At 38.5% G+C, this 18,376-nt stretch overlaps 1 protein-coding gene across 5 annotated transcripts in view; it reads right to left on the bottom strand.

The window, feature by feature from the left end:
* Gabra5 (gamma-aminobutyric acid type A receptor subunit alpha5) overlaps nucleotides 1-18,376 on the bottom strand; it is a 103,623-nt gene that overhangs the window by 22,158 nt on the left and 63,089 nt on the right. The gene's annotated exons all lie outside the window — the stretch shown is intronic.

Below are 18,376 nucleotides of genomic sequence, written 5' to 3'. Positions count from 1 at the left end.
AGGGAAAGAAAATGGGTAAATTCGGAGTGGTTTCCACTGGGGGAAAATACAAAGATGCAGACAGTAGAGGGTGATGTTGAGAATCAAACTCCAGGGCTTAGAAAGCATGTAGGGTGGTACACCTGCACCATGTGGGTCAGACCCTTACTGCTGCAAAAGACCAGATGCTCCAAATATGCCACAGATTGAGCCAATTCTCATGTCTTTTCTCTTTCCACCTACCAAAGAATAGGGTCAGCTCTGGAATAAGTGCCTGCCATCTCAGCAGATCTGTGACCTTGACAGGTCACCTGTTTTGTGCTGTAGTTCCCTCATCTGTGGGATGGGGTGATGACAGGACCTACACCTGAGATTTAGATGGCTGCCTAACTTACACAGTGACACTTAGCCGTAGCACACCAATGTTATTCCTACTGCAAACCTTCCCTGTGCACTGGCCACACTGTCTAGGGCAGACGGCTGCTAGGGCAGACAGTGGCTCTGTCCAGGGTCATGTCTGCCGACTTGTTACTTACATGGCAAAAGATACTATGCAGATGAAATGAAATCAATGGGATGGAAATCCAGAGGTTATCTCAGATTATCATTATGGCCGAGGGCTAGTCCAGTCAAAAACAGTTTTCTTAACCAGGACCCAGGAGTAGATTTGCAAATGAAGAACGGACTGGGCTGGCCATTGGCTCTGAAGCTGGTGGAAGTGACCACAACACCAAAAAGGAGGAAATTAGCCCTATGTGGCAGTTGGCAAGGAGACAAGGGCCTTTACCACAGCCACATGGATCTGAATTCTGCCCCACCTCAAAAACCTGCAGGCCTACTCAGAATGTCCAGAAAAAAAAATCCAGCCCTTCCAGCACCATGATTCAGGCCTTGTGAGACAAAGGAGACAGACAAATCTACCAAGTCCCATGGGCTTCTGGTTATAGAACTCTGGGGCAACACAAGTGTTATTTTAATCTGTAGAGTTGGTGATAGCTTGTCACATCAGCAGCACTAGAAAATTAGGACAGACTGGGTGGAAAGCAAACCCAAGTACCTCCCTCAAGAGATTCCTGGTCTGAGGAAATAAAGAGCTGTGACAGGAAGAGGATGCAGTGTGAGAAGTGGCGGGAAGTGCTGGGAAGGCATTTCCTCTGAAAGAAAAGCAGAGGCATGTCAGAGAATGAGACTTAAGGCTTCATTTAGGGGATCTAAGGGATGTTCAGGAGTGGCTCTGTGTCCCTTGGGATAAAGGAGGCTGCAAGCACCAAGGTCCTGAAACAGGAACAATCCATTTATGCCTAAAACAAGCTAGGAATATAATTAAGAGGGCAGGGTAAGAAAGTAGAGCCTTGAGGGCACTGTAAGGCATTGAACTTTTTATCTAAGCCAGGTAGACCCTAGAGAAAGGTTTAAAGCAAATATGTGACCTACTCCAATGTAGGCACTATCAAGATCTGTCAGCCTGAGTGAGACAACAGAAAACAGTAGAGACAGGGCAGAGAAGAACATTCCACATTAAAATCATCTTGTTCAGCAGTGGGAGGAAGAAGAGAAATGTTGGGTGCATTTTTAACAAGCTAACTGAATCAATGTGGTGTGGGGGGAAGAATGCAGTTGTTTCTACTGAGCAGAAAGTAGGGGTTCAGGGGCCCTGAGTTCTGGTGAAAGAGCACCAGAGCCTCCATGCTGGGACAGAGAATGGAGAAGAGATGATCTGCTAAGGGTGGTAAGAAGAAAAGGGTGCCTAAGTCCAGAGTCCCAGATATATGGCCATGGTATGCCCAGAATACAGCAGTGAGAGTATTACCATCACCCTCAGGCACTGCAGGGTCTAGAATCTGAGAAGATGAGCCATCAACACCAGCAAGCAGCTACCACACTGGAAGGGGCACAAGTGGCTGGTGGTAGCTGAGGGGTGCTCAGAGACACAGCCATGCAGGAGCTGTTCCATTGAAACATGTGCGTCTAAGCTGTTTCTCAGCCCTGCACTTAAGCCAGCATGTCTGCCCCAGAGCCCAAGCCAAAAATTTTCACAGATGTCCCATGTGGGTAAGCAAGATGCCACACCTTCAGAGCAAGGTTTGGTGCCCCAACTCCCAAGGTTAAACAAATCTGTGTCCCATTGCAGGAGGTAAGTCAGCAGTGCCTCAGGAGCTGGGAATGAGCTACAGAGATGAGCTAAAGGGAGATCCTCCCAGAACCCAGGCCAACCTCCTCCAAAAGTGCCTATAAGCAGTTGTTCTTGGGTCTCACAGGCAAAGTCATCTGCTTTGCTTCTAGAAGAAGCTCAGCAGAGATAATTCAGAATTGTCTAGTGACTGACTTACTGCAAAATACCAAATCTTTGTAAAACCATATTGCAACACTGACTCTTCTTTGTTCAAATAATTATTCACAGTTGTGAAAAAAAAGTGTATATAGCAAATACAAGGAACTCACTCATGAATACCGCCCTTCTTGTCAAAGTAGTATTCTAAATTTTAAGTTCTCTAGTTTCATATTCTGGACTTGTATTAGTTTTTCACATTGCCTACTTTTTTCTGCAAAGTTCTATTGTTTGATAATTTCATGCATGCATGTATATAATGTGTTTTGTTCAAAACTCTCTTATTTCCTCCCTTCCAATTTCATCCCTCTCCCTCCTCACCCTATTTCTCTCTCAAACTCAGGTTTTCATTCTCTCCTTCTCTCTCTCTCTCTCTCTCTCTCTCTCTCTCTCTCTCTCTCTCTCTCTCTATATATATATATATATATATATATATATATATATATATATATATATATATATATATATCCTTAGCAAACTGAGTCCACTTGGTCCTGCCAATATGTGCATGGGTGAGGAACAATCTACTGGATCATAGTAAGCCTCTCAGAGTCAACACCCTAAAGAAAACTGATTCTCCCCCCTAACTCCAGTTGCCAGTAATTCCTCAACTAGGGGTGGGACTTCGAACCTTCCCTGACCTTGCTGGGATTTTGGCTGGCATGGGTTTTGCAGATCTGCTTGCAGTCATAGTCCCCATGAGCTCATGTTTGCAAGGACACATTCATGTGACAGCACTCATCCCACTGTCTCTGATTTACCAAATCATTAAATCTTTCCACCCTTCTTTCATGATAATTCCTGAGTCTTGGGAGGAGGAGCTATGAAGGAGATGTCTCATTTAGGGCCAAACATTCCAGAGTCTTTTAATCTGTCCACACTGACCAATTTTGTGTGTCTGCATTAACTACTATCTTCAGCAGAAAGAAGCTTCTCTGATAGGGAGTGGAAGATGTGCTAATCTATGGGTATAAAGATTAGTATTTACAGGGCAGTTTATCACTATGTCCATTTAGCAGAATAATAGTATCACAATCTCCCCATAGGACCTATGACCTAGGGTTTTGGCTCAGTTAACATTACAAAGTATGAATTTTTATGGAAAAAACTCATAAATCTAGTCAGAAATGTATTTGGATGCCCTTGACACTATTTTACCAGTGGGCACTTCTTGTTCAGTCAATAGTTATTGTAGCTTGTGGAGTTCACATCTGGGTAAGACAGTTGAGTACTTTTCTCCAACAGTAGTGTGCACAGCACCTTCCAGTGCTGTGAAAGGTAGCCAGAAGGATGAAGCTTCCAGGATTTTACTAGCTTGATTTCTCCATGTCCTATGACTCAAGTATGTGGCATCTTCAGAAATAGGTCTTACATCAAGTTTTAGAAGTTACCCAAGAGCAAAGATAATATCCAGTAATGTTTAGGTGGTCTATTGGATCCCACTGAATAACAGCTCAAAGAGAGATAAGCCATACCTGCCCTGGACTATTTGTTTGATAGCCTATAGTGTCTAGGGAAGCACTGTTGCCACTGCACAGGGTAAATTCATTTAAACTTTAAATATATGTATATGTCTATATCATCAGAAGCTTCTACAGCAGTAGGCTTCCACATGCCATTTCAAACCTCTTTAGTATTAGTTATCCTTCCCCATACTCCCTCCCCTAACCTGAACTACCATCTTCTACCATACCTACCCCTTTCTGATCCATTATTCCCCTTCATACTTCCTGTTTTCTATCAGCTAACACTTTAAATTCTGGCCCCATAGTCCCTTTCTAGTTTTCTAGCTTCTATTGGTACTTCAATTTAAACATATTCATCTAAAGAGTCGAAGCTAGGGTCTATAGATGAGAGAAGCTTAGTTGGTGTCATCCTTGTGGATTCTTGGAGATTTTCCTAGCACCAGGTTTCTTCCTAACCCCCTAATGGTTCCCTCTACCAAGATATCTCTTTCATTGCTTTTCCTCTCTGTCCCTCCCTCCACTCAGCCATCTCAGTCTCTGTGTAATTTGTCTTTTGAGGTCTGTGTTACTTCATTACCTGAAAATTTCAGGACTGAATTTTTCTGTGCAATATTCTATTGTGTATATGTACCATGTTTTCATTATCCATTTACCGTTTGATGGACATCTAGGTTGTTTCCATTCCCTCATTATTGTGAACAAGCAGCAATGAATATGGGTGAGCAGGAATCTCTGTAGTAGGATAGAGTCCTTTGGGTATATATGGAAGAAGGGTATAGCTGGATCATATGAAAGATCTATTTCGGGCTTTTTGAGTAACCTCCATATTGATTTCCATAGTGGCAGTACCAGATTGCATTTTCACTAGCAGTGAATAACTGTTCAACATTCTCCATACCCATGCCAGGATTTGTCGTAATTTTTTTCTTACCCATTTTAATTGGGGTAAGATGAAAACTCAAAATATTTTAATGTGTATTTTACTAATAACTAAGGAAATTGAACATCTGAAAAATATTTCTCTGCCATTTGTCTCTCTTCTTTGGAAAACTCTCTGTTTAGTCCATGACACATTTATAACTGGATTGGTTGTTTTCTTTGTGTTTGAGGTTTTTATTATTGTTGTTGTTATGGCATATTCTAGACTTGAACCCATTATCAGATCTCTAGCTGGTAAAAGTTTTTTTTGTTATGTAGGCTTCCTCTTCACTTAAATGATGGTGTCCTTTCTGTATTGAATATATTTTGTTCTATAAGGTTCCATTTATTGATTATCAGTCTTAGTCCTGTGCTATTAGAGTTCTATTGAGAAAGTCTTCTGTGCCTATGAGTTGAAGTGTATTCCCATCACTCTACTTTAGCATGCTCAGGGTATCAGGTATCATGTTGAGGTCCTTGATTCATTTGGAGTTGATTTTGTGCAGGGTGAGAAATAAGGACCTAGCTTCATTCTTTTACATGGAGCCATCCACTTTTACAAGCATCATTTTCTTTTCTTCAGTGTGCATTTTATTCATCTTTGTAAAAAATCAAGTAGCTTTGGGAGAGTGGGCTGATATCTGCATCCTTAATTCTTTTCCATTGAGCACCATCTCTTTTTATTTTAAACATTTTTGAAATCATTTTTCATAAAACATGTTTTGATTATTTTTTACTCTCCTCCACTTCCTTCTTGATTCTCCCAACCTTCCCACACACCCAACTTTATGTTCTTCTTCATTCTTTAAAACAAAACAAAACAAAAAACAACACACAAACTCCCCACAAAAACACAAAAATGGAAATCAAAATAAAGAAGATCAATTTAACAAAACATGGCCAAACAGAGCAAATGAGATGAAAAGTATATAAACACTGAACTTGTTTTGTGTTGGCAGACCATGCCTGGGCATGGACCCTGCTCCAAAGAGTGTTTAACAGACCCAGTGAGACTCCAATGGAGAAAACTAATTTTTTCTTTGCAAGCACATATCAATTGGAGATAGCTTCTTGGGTACTGATGAGAGCTTGTGTCTACTTCCTGCTCTCAGAACTAGGACCCCATCTGGCTTAAATCTGTGCAGGCTCTGTACATGCTACCACACTCCGTGACTTCATATATACATCTGTCCTTTTGTATCTAGAAGACACTGTTTCCTTGGAGTCATCCATCCCTTCTGGTTCTTAGAGTTTTTCTGCTTTTTCCACATAGATCTCTAAGCCTTGGGGGGTGGGGGTTGATGAAGACATCCTATTTAGGACTGAGTGCTTCAAAGTCTCTAATTTTCTGCACATTATCTAGGTATGGGTCTCTGTGTTAGACACCTTCTACTGAAAGAAGCTTTCTAAGGTGGGATGAGTGAGACACTGATCTGTATAGTGTTATGTCATTGGGTGCCATGTTATTGGATGTTCCTTTAGCAGAATAGTAATTGTAGGCTTTCACCTAGACCTATCTAGTCTCTGGCTTTTGACCACTTTAGGAGTGTCAGGAGTAACCAATAGCCTTAGCAGTATGATGTTTGGGTATTTCCATGGGAATCCTTTGGCCAATGACTCAACAAAATGTAACCCATTTTTGAAGGTTTTACTTAGTGGCATAAGATATCTTATGGGGCATCATCTACCCTAATATTTAGAGACTTCATTTTGATTCCTTTCATTTATTCATATATTTTAAGAAGTTTCTATAGTAATAAGTATCCATTATTTTAGTGTTAGGTTCACCTCCACATATTCCTTCTTTTGCACTTTTTTCCCATACTTCTCTCCATTTACCCTCCTATTCTAATTTCCCCTTTATCTTTCCATATTCCATAACAACACATTCTATTTTCCCTTCCTTGGTAGATCAATCCTCCCTCCATCTATTTTCTTACTAGGTACCTAATCTCTGTGGTTATTAAAAATATAACACACACACACATTTAAGGCTTAAAAGCTAACATTCACATATAAGAAAAAATTATTTATGTATATTACATATAATATAATATATCTTCATTTACATCTTGGTTACCATGCTCAGGATGATTTAGTCTAGCTCCATCCATTTACCTGAAAAATTCCATAATTTATTTTTCTTTATAGTTGAATAATATTCTATTGTGTAAATGTACTACATTTACATTACCCATTCAGCAGTGGAGAGAAATCTAGGCTTTTTCCAATTTTTGTCTATTATGAATATAGCAACAATGAATGTGAATAAGCAGGAATCTCTGTAGTAGGCTATAGAGTCCTTTGGGTATATGTTCAAGAGTGGTATAGTTGAATCTTGATGTAGATCTATTTCCAGTTTCCTAAGGAACCATTACACTGATTTTTATAGAAGCTATACAATCTTGCATTCCCACCCCCAGTGGTTGAATGTTCTCCTTTCCCCACATTCTCATTATGAGAATGTCATTTGTTTTATTGATCTTGGCCATTCTGACAGGTGTGACATGAAATCTGAAAGTACTTTTACTTTGCATTTCCCTGATGGCTAAGGACATTGAGCATTTCTTTAAGTGTTTCTCAGACATTTCTCTTTCACTGTTTAAGAAGTCTCTGCTTACTGCTATATACCATTTTAAATTGGCTGTTTGTTTTCTTGATGTTCATTTTTTAGTGCTTTATTCTTTTATATACTATCAGATGTGTAATTTGCAAAAGCCTTTTCCAATTCTGTAGGCTGTCACTTTGTCTGAATGATGGTGTCTTTTACCACACAAATTTCCAGCTTCATGAGGTTCTGTTTACTATTTGTTGGTTTTAATGTCTGTGCTATCAATGTGCTATTCAGAAAATCTTTTTCTATGTCAATGATTACAATACTGTTCTCCAATTTTTCTTTTATCAGATTCAGGGTTTCTGGTCTTAGGTAAAGGTCCATTGATCCATTTGGAGTTGAGTTTTGTGCAGGATCATAATATGGATCTATTTGTGTTCTTCTACATGTAGACATCCAGTTTGACCAGCACCATTTGCTGAAGATGTCTTTTTCTCCAGTGCATATTTCTGATTTCTTTGTCAAAATTCAGGTGTCCTAGGTTTGTGGACTTACATCTGGGTCTTCAATTTGATTCCATTGATCAACATGTATGTTTCATGCCAATACCATGATACTTTCATTACTATAGCTCTGTAGTACAACTTGAAATCTGGGATGCTGATAATTCTAGAAGTTCTTTTATTATTCAGGATTGCATTAGGCATCCTGTTGTTTGTTTGTTTGTCTCTGTATATGTGTGTTTCCATACACAATTGAAAATTAATTTTTTTTCCATTTCTGTGATGAATTTTGTTGGGATATTGCATCAAATCTATAGATTGCTTTTGGTATGATGGTCATTTGGACACTGATCTATGACCAGGGGAGATCTTTCCACCTTGTGGTATCATTTTCCATTTCTTCCTTCAGTGTCTTAATATTTTTATTACAGAAATCTTCTACTTGCTTGGTTAGAGATACCACAAGATATTTTATATTGTTGAGGTCACTGTGAAAGGTACTGCTTCCTTGACGTCTTTCTCAGTCTGTCATGATAGAAAGGCTACTGATTTTCTGTGTGTTAATTTTGCAACATGCTACTTTGCTAAAAATTTTTATTAGCTATAGAAGTTTCCTTGTGAAGTTTTTAGGCTGTTTTATGTATAAAATCATATCATCTGCCAATAAAGATACTTTGACTACTTCATTTCCTAGTTGAATACACTTGATTTCTTTCAGTTTTCTTATTCTTTTATCTAAGGCTTTAAGTGATGCATTGAATAGGTATGGAAAGAGGGGGCAACTTTGTCTTGTTCCTGATTTTAGTAGTAATGCTTTTTTACTCATTTTATTTAGGTTGATATTGGTTGTGGGCTTGCTATATATTGCCTTTATTACATGGAAACATGCCCTGTGAATTCCTAGTCTCCTCAAGACTTTTATCATGAAGGGATATTGGATTTTGTCAAAGGCCTTTTTCTGCATCTAATGAGGTGATCCTATGATTTTTGACTTTCAGTCTGTTTCTATGGTGAATTACGCATATTAGTTTATGTATTTTGAGTCATCACTGCATCTTTGGAATGAGGCCAAATTGACTGTGATGGATAATCTTTTCGATGTGTTCTTAGATTCAGTTTGCCAGTATTTTACTCATAATTTTTACATCTATATTCTATTGGCATATTGTTGTTGTTGTTTTCTTGGTCTTTGTGTTGTTTTGGGATCAGAGATAGAGCAGCTTCATAAAAAGTATCAGACAGTGTTCCTTCAGTTTCTGTTTTGCCGGATATTTGAGGAGTACTGGCATTAATTTGTTTTTGAAAATCCAGTAGAATTCTGTACTGAATCTATCTGGCCCTGGGCATTTTTTTGGTTGGGAAACTTTTCATTGGTGATTCTCTTTCATTAGGGTTTAGGTGTCTGTTTAAATTACTTATTTGATTTAATTTCCATAGGTCATATATATAAAGAAATTCACTCATTACTTTTAGGTTTTCCATGTTGGTGGTGTCTTTATGATTCTCTGAATTTCCTCCACTTCTGTTGTGATGTCACCCTTCTCATCTCTTATTAATTTGGATCTTCTCTCTTCATATTTTAGTTAATTTGCCTATGGGCTTGACAATCTTGTTAATTTTCTCAAAGAATCAACACATTGTTTCATTGATTCTTGTCTTTTTGTTGTTTGTTTTTTATTTCATTGATTTCAGCCATGAGTTTGATCATTTCTTGCTGTCTACTCCTTTTGAGCATTATTTCTTCCCATTATTCTAGATCTTCCATGTGTGCTACTAAGTTACTAATTTGAAATCTTGCCACTTTTTTTTGTGCGAACATTTAGTGCTATGAACTTGTCTCTTAGAACTGCTTTTATTGTGTCCCATAAGTTTGAATATATTGAATTTTCATTTCCATTCAGTTCTAAAAAATTTTTAAGTTTCTGTCTTGATTTATTTCTTGACCCATTATTCATTCAGAAGTGAGTTGTTCAGTTTTCATTAGTTTGGAAGTTTTTTTTTATTGTTTCTGTTGCTGATTTCCAGTTTTAATCCATAGTGGTCAGATAGAATGCATGGCATTATTTCAATTTTTGTATGTCTGTTGAGATTTGCTTTGTGTCCAAGTATGTGGTTGATTTTGGAGAACATATAATAAGCCTCGGAGAAGAAACTGTATTCTCTTGTGTTCGGTGAAATGTTTTGTAGATGTTTTCTAGGTCCATTTGATTTATGATGTAATTGAATCCCAGCATTTCTCCATTTAGTTTTTGTCTGGATGATCTGTGTATTGGGGAAAATTGGATATTGAAGTCACCAATCACCCACTATCACTGTGTGATATTCAATTTATGATTTTAGCTATAGTAGTTTTTCTTTTATGAACTTTGGTGCCCTTGTGTTTGGTCCATAAGTGTTTAGAATTGCAATATCCTCCAGATAGATTTTTTTCATTGGTGAGCATGTAGTGTCCTACCTTTTCTGATTACTTTTGGTTTGAGGTCTTTTTTTGTCAGATATTAAAATGGCTATACCTGCTTGCTATTTGCATCTGCTTTCCTCCATTCTTTTACCCTGAGAGATGCCTATCCTTGGTGTTAAAGTAAGCTTCTTGGATGCAGCAGAAAGATGGATACTGCTTTCTTATCCAATTTGTTAGTCTATGTTTTTTAATTGGATAATTGAGACTATTAATATTGACAGGTATCAGCAAGCAATGTTTATTGATTCCTGTTAATTTTTGTTATGGTGTGGATTTTTCCCCCATTTTTGATTAACTGATCTTCAATAATCTATTTCTTGTGTCTTCTTGGATGTAGTTAATCTCATCAGACTGAAGTTTTCCATCTATAGAAATGTACTGATGGATAGAAATTGCTTAAATTTGGGTTTTATGATGGAATGTTTTTCCTTCTCTGAAAATTTTGATTGATCATTTTGTTGGCTATAGTAGTCTGGACTGGCATCTATAGTCTTTTTGAGTTAGTAGAACATCTGGATAGGCCTCTCTAGCTTTCAGAGTCTCCACTGAGAAATCAAATATTATTCCAATGGGCCTGCCTTTAGACACAACTTGGTCTTTTCCCCTTGCAGTTTTTAATATTATTTCTTTGTTCTTTACATTTAGTGTTGGAATAAAGATGTGTTATGGGGAATTTCATTTCTGGTCTTATTTCATTTCTAGTTACTGGCATTCTACATGCTTCTTGTACCTTAAAAAGCACCCCTTTCATTTTTTTTTCTATGACTATTCAGAGTATTTTCTGTGCCTTTGGTCTGGGTCTCATCTCCTTCCTTTTTCCCTGCCATTTGAAGGTTTGATCTTTTCATAATATCCATTTCCTGGATGTTTTGGGCCTAGATGTTTTTTACATTTAATTTTTTGACTGATCTTTCCATTTCTTCTATCTTGTATTTAACACCCAAGCTTCTCTCCTTCTATGCCTTGTACTCTACTTTTGATTCTTGCCTCTGAGGTTTTATATTTTAAATCCTCAATTTTTCATTTCCAGTTTTGTTTCTGTTTGGATTTTTCATTAGTGATTTTATTCATGTCTTGAATTGTTTTCATTAGCTCATTCAACTCTTTGTGTTTTCATTGAGTTCACTAAGAGATTTATTCAACCCTCATTAAAATCCTTGACTATATTCATAATTGTTATTTTGAAGTCCTTGTCTTGTGCTTCAGCAATATTGTATTTCTCAGAATCTACTGTAATAGGGTTACTGGTTTCTGGTGTAGACACTATTGTCTTATCTGTTCATGATTTTGTTTTTGCTCTGGGATCTAGGCATCTGTAACTATGATGTTTGAGATATTTCTTGGTACTGATATCTGGTCCTATTTTTGTTGGGTGAGTGCTCCACTCTTTTCCCTTTCTGGATGCTAGGCAAGTGTGTAGGCTATGGGGGTCCCTGATAGAGAGTGCTTCTGTGGGTCAGCTAGTGAGGAAAGAAATGGAGATGGGGTAAGAGAAAAGGCTACAAGTAGAATGAATCAAGCAGAATATCGGGTCTCAAGGATCAAATGGAGGCTCTAGACCAAATAAGAAAAGAACATAACAATTTTTCTAAATACAAGAAATGTGGGGTATCTTGAAAAAAAAAAACTCTTTGAATTATAAGCATAGATGAAGGAAAAGAATCTCAAGCCAATGCCATAGACCAGATCTTCAACAAGACCACAGAAGAAAACTTATCCAAACTAAGGAAAGAACCCCCACATACATATAAGAAGCATGCAGAACACTAAATAGACAAAACCTGAAAGAAAAGTACCACAGCATATCATAATTAAAACAGTAAGACATAACAAAGAAAGTATATTGAAATCTGCAAGAGAAAAAAAAAAGTCACATAAAGGTAAATCAACCAGAAAATCAGCTGTTTCTCAGTGGACGCTTTGGAAAGCAAGAAAAGCCCTGAGCAATGTATTGCAAGTCCTAAAAGACAATGACAGCCAACCTAAAATAATATACCCAGCAAAACTATCTGCCATCTTTGAAGGGGAAAGAAAAAATTTCCATGGCATAAACAGCCTAAAAAAATGTATACCCAACAAATCAAACCTAAAGAAAATTCAGGAGCATTATTCCAGGATGAAGAAAGGAATGAGCATAGCAGAGAGACTGTGAAAGAATCAAGAAAACGTAATTATTAAAACACAAAATAACAATGACAACAAAATAACAAATAGCACCAAAAATCAACAGCATGATGATCCTAATTAATATATACAAATTTCAATAATAACTTTAAATATCAATGGGCTTAATTCTCCAATCAAAAGACATAGGCTGGCTGAATGGATCAGAAAGCAAAATCCATCTATCTTCTGCCTCCAAGAAACATATCTTAGTTTTAAAGATAGGCATTGCCTTAGAGTAAAAGAATAAACAAAATACTCCAGTCAAATGGAAACCAGGAAGCAAGCAGATGTTATTCTTCTTGTATCTGGCAAAATAGACTTCAAATTAAAACTAAACAGAAGAGACAAAATAGTACATTTAATTCCAATTAAGGTACAGTTAACCAGGAAGATATTACTATCCTAAATATATATGCACCAAACTCAGGGGTGACCCAATTTCATAAAAAAATCTACTACTTGATTTAAAGTCATAGATTAATATCAATCCAATAATACTCCACTTTTTCCAATAGGCAGGCCATCTGGACAAAACATAAAGGAAGCATCAGAATGTATTAACATCATACATCAAAGGCACTTAACAGATATCAACAGAATATTCTATCCAAATTTAAACACCAAAGAATCCCAGTCTACTCATCAGCACATGGAAGCTTTTCTAAAATAGAACACATCCGGAGACACAAAACAGACATTTACAAATTAAAAAGGTTGAACTAACTCCTTGTATCCTATTTGAGCACAATGCAGTAAAACTTTAAGATGACAGCCAAACTAAACCAACCAATAAACAAAACCTTCTAGTGCATACACAAATTCATGGAGATTAAACACTCATTGTAGCAGGGCCCCAGACCTTAGTAGGCCCCAAGACCTTAGCACAACTAGTTCCATGGTGGAAATACCTACCAGGCTGGAAAACTCAGCAGTTGACAACACCATCTGCTAAAACTAACAAAGACCTAATCCATCAAAATTCATAGTTCTGGGAAAGTCTCTAAATGTATTAACTTTGCTTTTTTGGTTTCTGTAGTTCTGCTTCTGGCTAACTGTCTCTGTTTCTCATTACTAAATAATGAATGGGTCAAAGAAGAAACCAAGAAATAAAGAAAAAACTTCCTGGAACTAAATGAAAATAAAACCACAAAACAACACATCAAAACCTTTGCTGCACATTAAAAACAGTTTTTTTGGGGGAAATTTATACCTCTAAATTTCTACATTATAAAAAGCAGAAAGAGCACAATAAATGGCTAAATGATAAAACTTAAAATGTTGGAAAAGCAAGAACAAACCAAATTCAAACCCAGTCAATGGTAAGAAATAATAAAATTCAGAGCATAAATCAAGGAAATAGAAACAAAGAAAACAATAACAAGAATCAATAAACCTAAGAGTTGGTTCTTTGAAAAGATAAACAATATTGACAGATGCTTGGCCCAACTGTTAAAAGTTACCTACTATGAAGGTGTTGGGTTGATCCATTACTTTTTGTCTAGTGTCATTTACTTTATGAATCTGGATGCACTAGAGCTTAACACATGTATGTTTTGGATTATAATGTCCTCTTGATGTCTTGTTCCCTTGATCAGTATGAAGTGTCCTTCTTGATCTCTCTGATTAGTTTTTGTTTGAAGTCTGTTTTGTCAGGTACTATAACAGCAACTTCTGGTTGTTTCCCGGTTCCATTTGCTTGGAATAACTTTTCCCATTCTTTCACTCTAAGGTAACTTCTCTCCTTGGTAATAAGGTGTGTTTCCTAGAGGCAGCAAAATGATGGATATCATTTTCATTCAGTCAGTTAGTCTGTGACTTTTGACTGTGGAGTTGAGATAACTACTGTTCAAAGTTATTTTTGAGAGATGTGTATTGATTCTGGTCATTGTATTGATTTTATGGTGTTTGTTGTATTAGTTTCCCTTTGTTTAACCAGTGTCCTAACATTCTCATTTTTTCACTGTCAACTCTTGAATATGCTTATTTTTTTTCTTTAGTCCCAGGGTTTCCTTCTAGTGTCTTCTGTACACCCAGCTTACCCTGCTTTTATCATGGAAAGTTTTCTTTCTCCTTCTACTATAACAGAGGATTTTGCTGTGTACAGAAACCTGGGCTGGCATGTGTGGTGTTTCAGAACTTGTATTACACTGGCCCAAGACTTTCTGGCTTTTAAAGTCTCCATTGAAAAATTGGCTGCTATTCTGACAAATCTGTACACACCCTGTATGTATGTGTGTGTGTGTTTCTTGCAGAAGCCTACATAATGCACGTCTGTGAAACTCAGACACAGATTTGAACAAAGCAGTCTGGCTGGACTCTGGTCAAAGGAGGGCAACAAGGTAATATCCTTTGGGCAGGGAGCAATCCTCTGCTTCCTGCTGTTTCTAGGCTGGCTCTGACTGGTGGTGCTTGCTTGTCCCATCACCTCTTCTGCATTTCCTCCTGGTTGCACTGGCCTATAGGCAGAGACTCTGCAGCTGGCCTCCAACTGGGGCAGCACTTACATGGGGGACTATGCTGTTAAGAGACCCTCTTACAGGGGACTAGGCGTTCCACCCCTGCCCTGAGCCAGGAGAAGTAACACAGTTCTCCATTTACTGGGAGATGTGACTACATGGGAAACATGAATCTGAAAGCTCACAAAGCTCAGAATTTGGGGCACTAGGATACTGCGACAAGAGAACAGTTCAGGGAGTTAGGAAACGCCTGATGCTCTAGATGCTTCTCTGTTGCTGCAATTAACACCTAGTCAAAGCTACATGGAGAGAAATGGTTGATTTGGCTTACAGGTTATAACCCATCACGAGGGGAGCCAAGGAAGGAACCTGGAGGCAGGAACTAAAGCAGAGATGACGGAGGAATGCTGCTGATTGGTTTGCTCCCCAGGTTTTGCATAGCCTGCTTTCTCAGACAACCTGCCCAGAGCTGGCCACTGCCCGCAATGGTCTAGCTTCCCCAACATCAAACATTAATTAAGAAAATGGCCTGCAAACATGCCTACAGGCCAGTCTGAGGGAGGCATTTCCTCAGTTGCATTTCCCTCTTCCCCAGTAACTTCAGTTTGTGTCAAGTTGATAAAAACTAACCAGCACATTTGGAAATATAGATTATTTTTTCTTAAGATAGCCCAGGTCATGGGAAATGCTTCCATCATGAGTTAATTGGTGTTAAATAGGCTAAGGAGGAAAGGGATGGGGAGCAGATCACATGTGGGGCACAGAAAGTCACACAGGGAATAGGGGTGAGCTGAAGAGTGTTAGACTCTGGTAGTTCCAGTTCCTCCTAATATGTAGTTGAGCCATGGAGTCCTGAGACACATTGTTGCCCATGACAGCTGGGACAACCCTAACCCTCCAAGGAACAAAACTCTCCAACCACATCTCTCTTACCCACCTTCCGAAAGCAGTGAGTTGGCGGGGGCACACAGTTACTTTGGGGGCTTAGAGAGCATCATTTCCAAGAATAGGCCCCAGGTATGCAGCAGAGTGGCCTGCTTTGAGGACCACATGGGATAGAGGCCAGGCTGCACTCTATACCTTGGTGGGCATGATTCTCCAAGCTCATCTTTGGTATTGTGGGATGAAATTAGAAATTAGTATTTGCTTTCCAGTAATGGTTCAACAGAATAATAATTGTTACTTAAAACACAGAATAAGCTCTATCTGTAACCCATTATAACTCACAGGTTCTTACTTTCTAACCGTTATTATTAAAAGACTTATTTATTTTGCTGGTGTTAGTAGAGTTAGCGAGTAACAACAGATAAGTGACTATGTGGCTGCCAGTGTGTCTGTCAGTTCAACGTGGCTGAGTTCAGCTCTCCTCATCATGTTAAGGATGGAAGAATAGCTAGTTATTTCAGCTTGGGTGTTAGCAGTCAATCCTAAATTCTCTTTGGTCAGCCATCATTGAATTGTGTTTAGTTAGACCTGGCATTTCTGCTGCGACAGTAGAGGAGACAGTGAAGTCTAATGAATGTCATCTGCCATCATGACTCCAGAAAGACTCACATCTGTTCTCCTTGGCCAGGCATGAGCAGACCTGTGCAGGAAGGTTGTAGGCATTTTTCCTCACAAGTACTTGGAGAAGATATCTGGCTATTTCCAAGGCCCTTTTCTCTTAATGACATTAGTGATGTCATGGAGTGCTGCCGATCTAAGGGTTGACAGTGGTATAGCCATCCCTGTCTTGACAAGGCCATTCAGAAATCAAGATCTGAAGAAGAAAGTCACTCTGATGTTAGCTACCAAAGTGACCATGAGCCAGCTCTACCAGCATGAAGTTTCTACCAAGCTGTCTGTAGTTTAGAGCAAACATTGCCTACCCCTAACAGGTCAAAGTGAGGAAAAAGCACAGACCTAAATATGATGCATTTAGTAAATAAATGCCTTACACACAGTAGATGTTTAATGACTAATAGCTAATCTTAATGTAACCAGATATAGAGGATTCTAGCTTGGTGTCAAATCTAGTCTCACACAGCCTGTGAGGACAGCAGTAGCTTTGTCTTCTGGCTATGTGGGAATACCCAGGAGCTTCTGGTTGCTATGTAAGATTTTTATGTTGCTCAGCATTAGTTGAATTTGACATCGAAGATGAAGATTAGGATTTAATGAGAATTGTCATTTAAAAAGGATATGATGTGAGTTCTCTGAAACCCACATCTCTAGCTGCCCTTTCTCTCATAAAAGAGGGTAGAAATACAAGAAGAATAGACCACACACCAAGCATGTCTGTGACTTTCTGGAAATCACGTTGACAGCACATCAATCACAAAAATGTAGTAAAGGAAACTTTGCAAAAGATAAATGTCTATCAATATAGCATCTCTCATCCTAGTGGGTCAGCATCCCTGTTTGAGATCCATCAGACAGCATTCGTCCAGTGGGTTTTGCCACTGACTAGAATCAGCTAAGAGGTAAGAAAATGATAAGCAGGAGGGTGAAGTGGTCAAGCGTCTCACTGTTGCCATCTGAGCTGCAGATCAGCGTCATGGCTGCCAGGACAGGAAGGTACTCAAGGCCTTGCAAGATGCTTAGAGTATGATTAGAGAATCAGTGATACTCCTCTCCATTCTTCTGGGCCTCAGTCAGACCACACATGGAGAAAAAGAAAAGGAATACCACCCAGCCTGTAGAAAGGATGTTCTCTTGAGGAGAGGGGCAAGGGGGCCAGGAGGCCAGGAGGCCAGGCCACCAATGGATGGGGAAGTTGTGTATGCAATGTTCTGTTCATCATAGACCAACCTAACAGAGCTGCTTCTGGTCACATCCAATCTCTCAGGAAAAACTGTTTTCCAAGTCTGGTATTTATACCATGCTGTGGTCACTTAAAAACGTCCCTCCTTTATCCTACACATTTGAGTTTTCCTTCCTGGTCACTATTATTCTAAAATGCTATCATTTCTGGCTGCCTTCTATCTTCCTCATGGCAATCCTTTCCTCTTTTTTCACCCCTATGAACTGCCTTGTCAATATACTCTTTCTTGGCTCAGTGGTTGTCACCAACTCTGCTACCACTGTGCACATCCTATTCATGGCCCTTCCTGTTGGAGCTGTGGTACTAGACTTCATTTTCTCAAATGAGCCTTCTCTCATTTTTAAGTGTACTTAAAGCATTTTGACTAGGTATGCATTAAACAGAGTCAGTCAGGTAGTTTGTCATTTTTTATAAGAATGCTATTTTTTGCAATGTGGAAATATATATGCACATATACATATATATATGCATATATATGTGTATATATATATATATATATATATATATATATATATTACATCCTGGTTACTAAATTTTATTTTTATGGTTGAACTGATTTTGTACCCTTTTCTAATAACCCACCACTGGCTAGCTCAATGATCCTTTCTCTCTGTTTCTAGGAGAATGACATTTCCAGAGTGAGATCACATAGCATTTGTCTTTCTGTGACTGGCTTATTTCACTGCAGCTTTCTCGTGTTCTTTGGCCTCCACTGGTACTCTGCCCTCCTTCCCATTGGCC

The sequence above is a fragment of the Peromyscus californicus genome, unplaced genomic scaffold, assembly GCF_007827085.1.
Source record: "Peromyscus californicus insignis strain IS unplaced genomic scaffold, ASM782708v3 Scaffold_4__1_contigs__length_199733344, whole genome shotgun sequence".
Taxonomy (NCBI): domain Eukaryota; kingdom Metazoa; phylum Chordata; class Mammalia; order Rodentia; family Cricetidae; genus Peromyscus; species Peromyscus californicus.
This window is presented reverse-complemented; position numbering and strand designations above follow the sequence as displayed.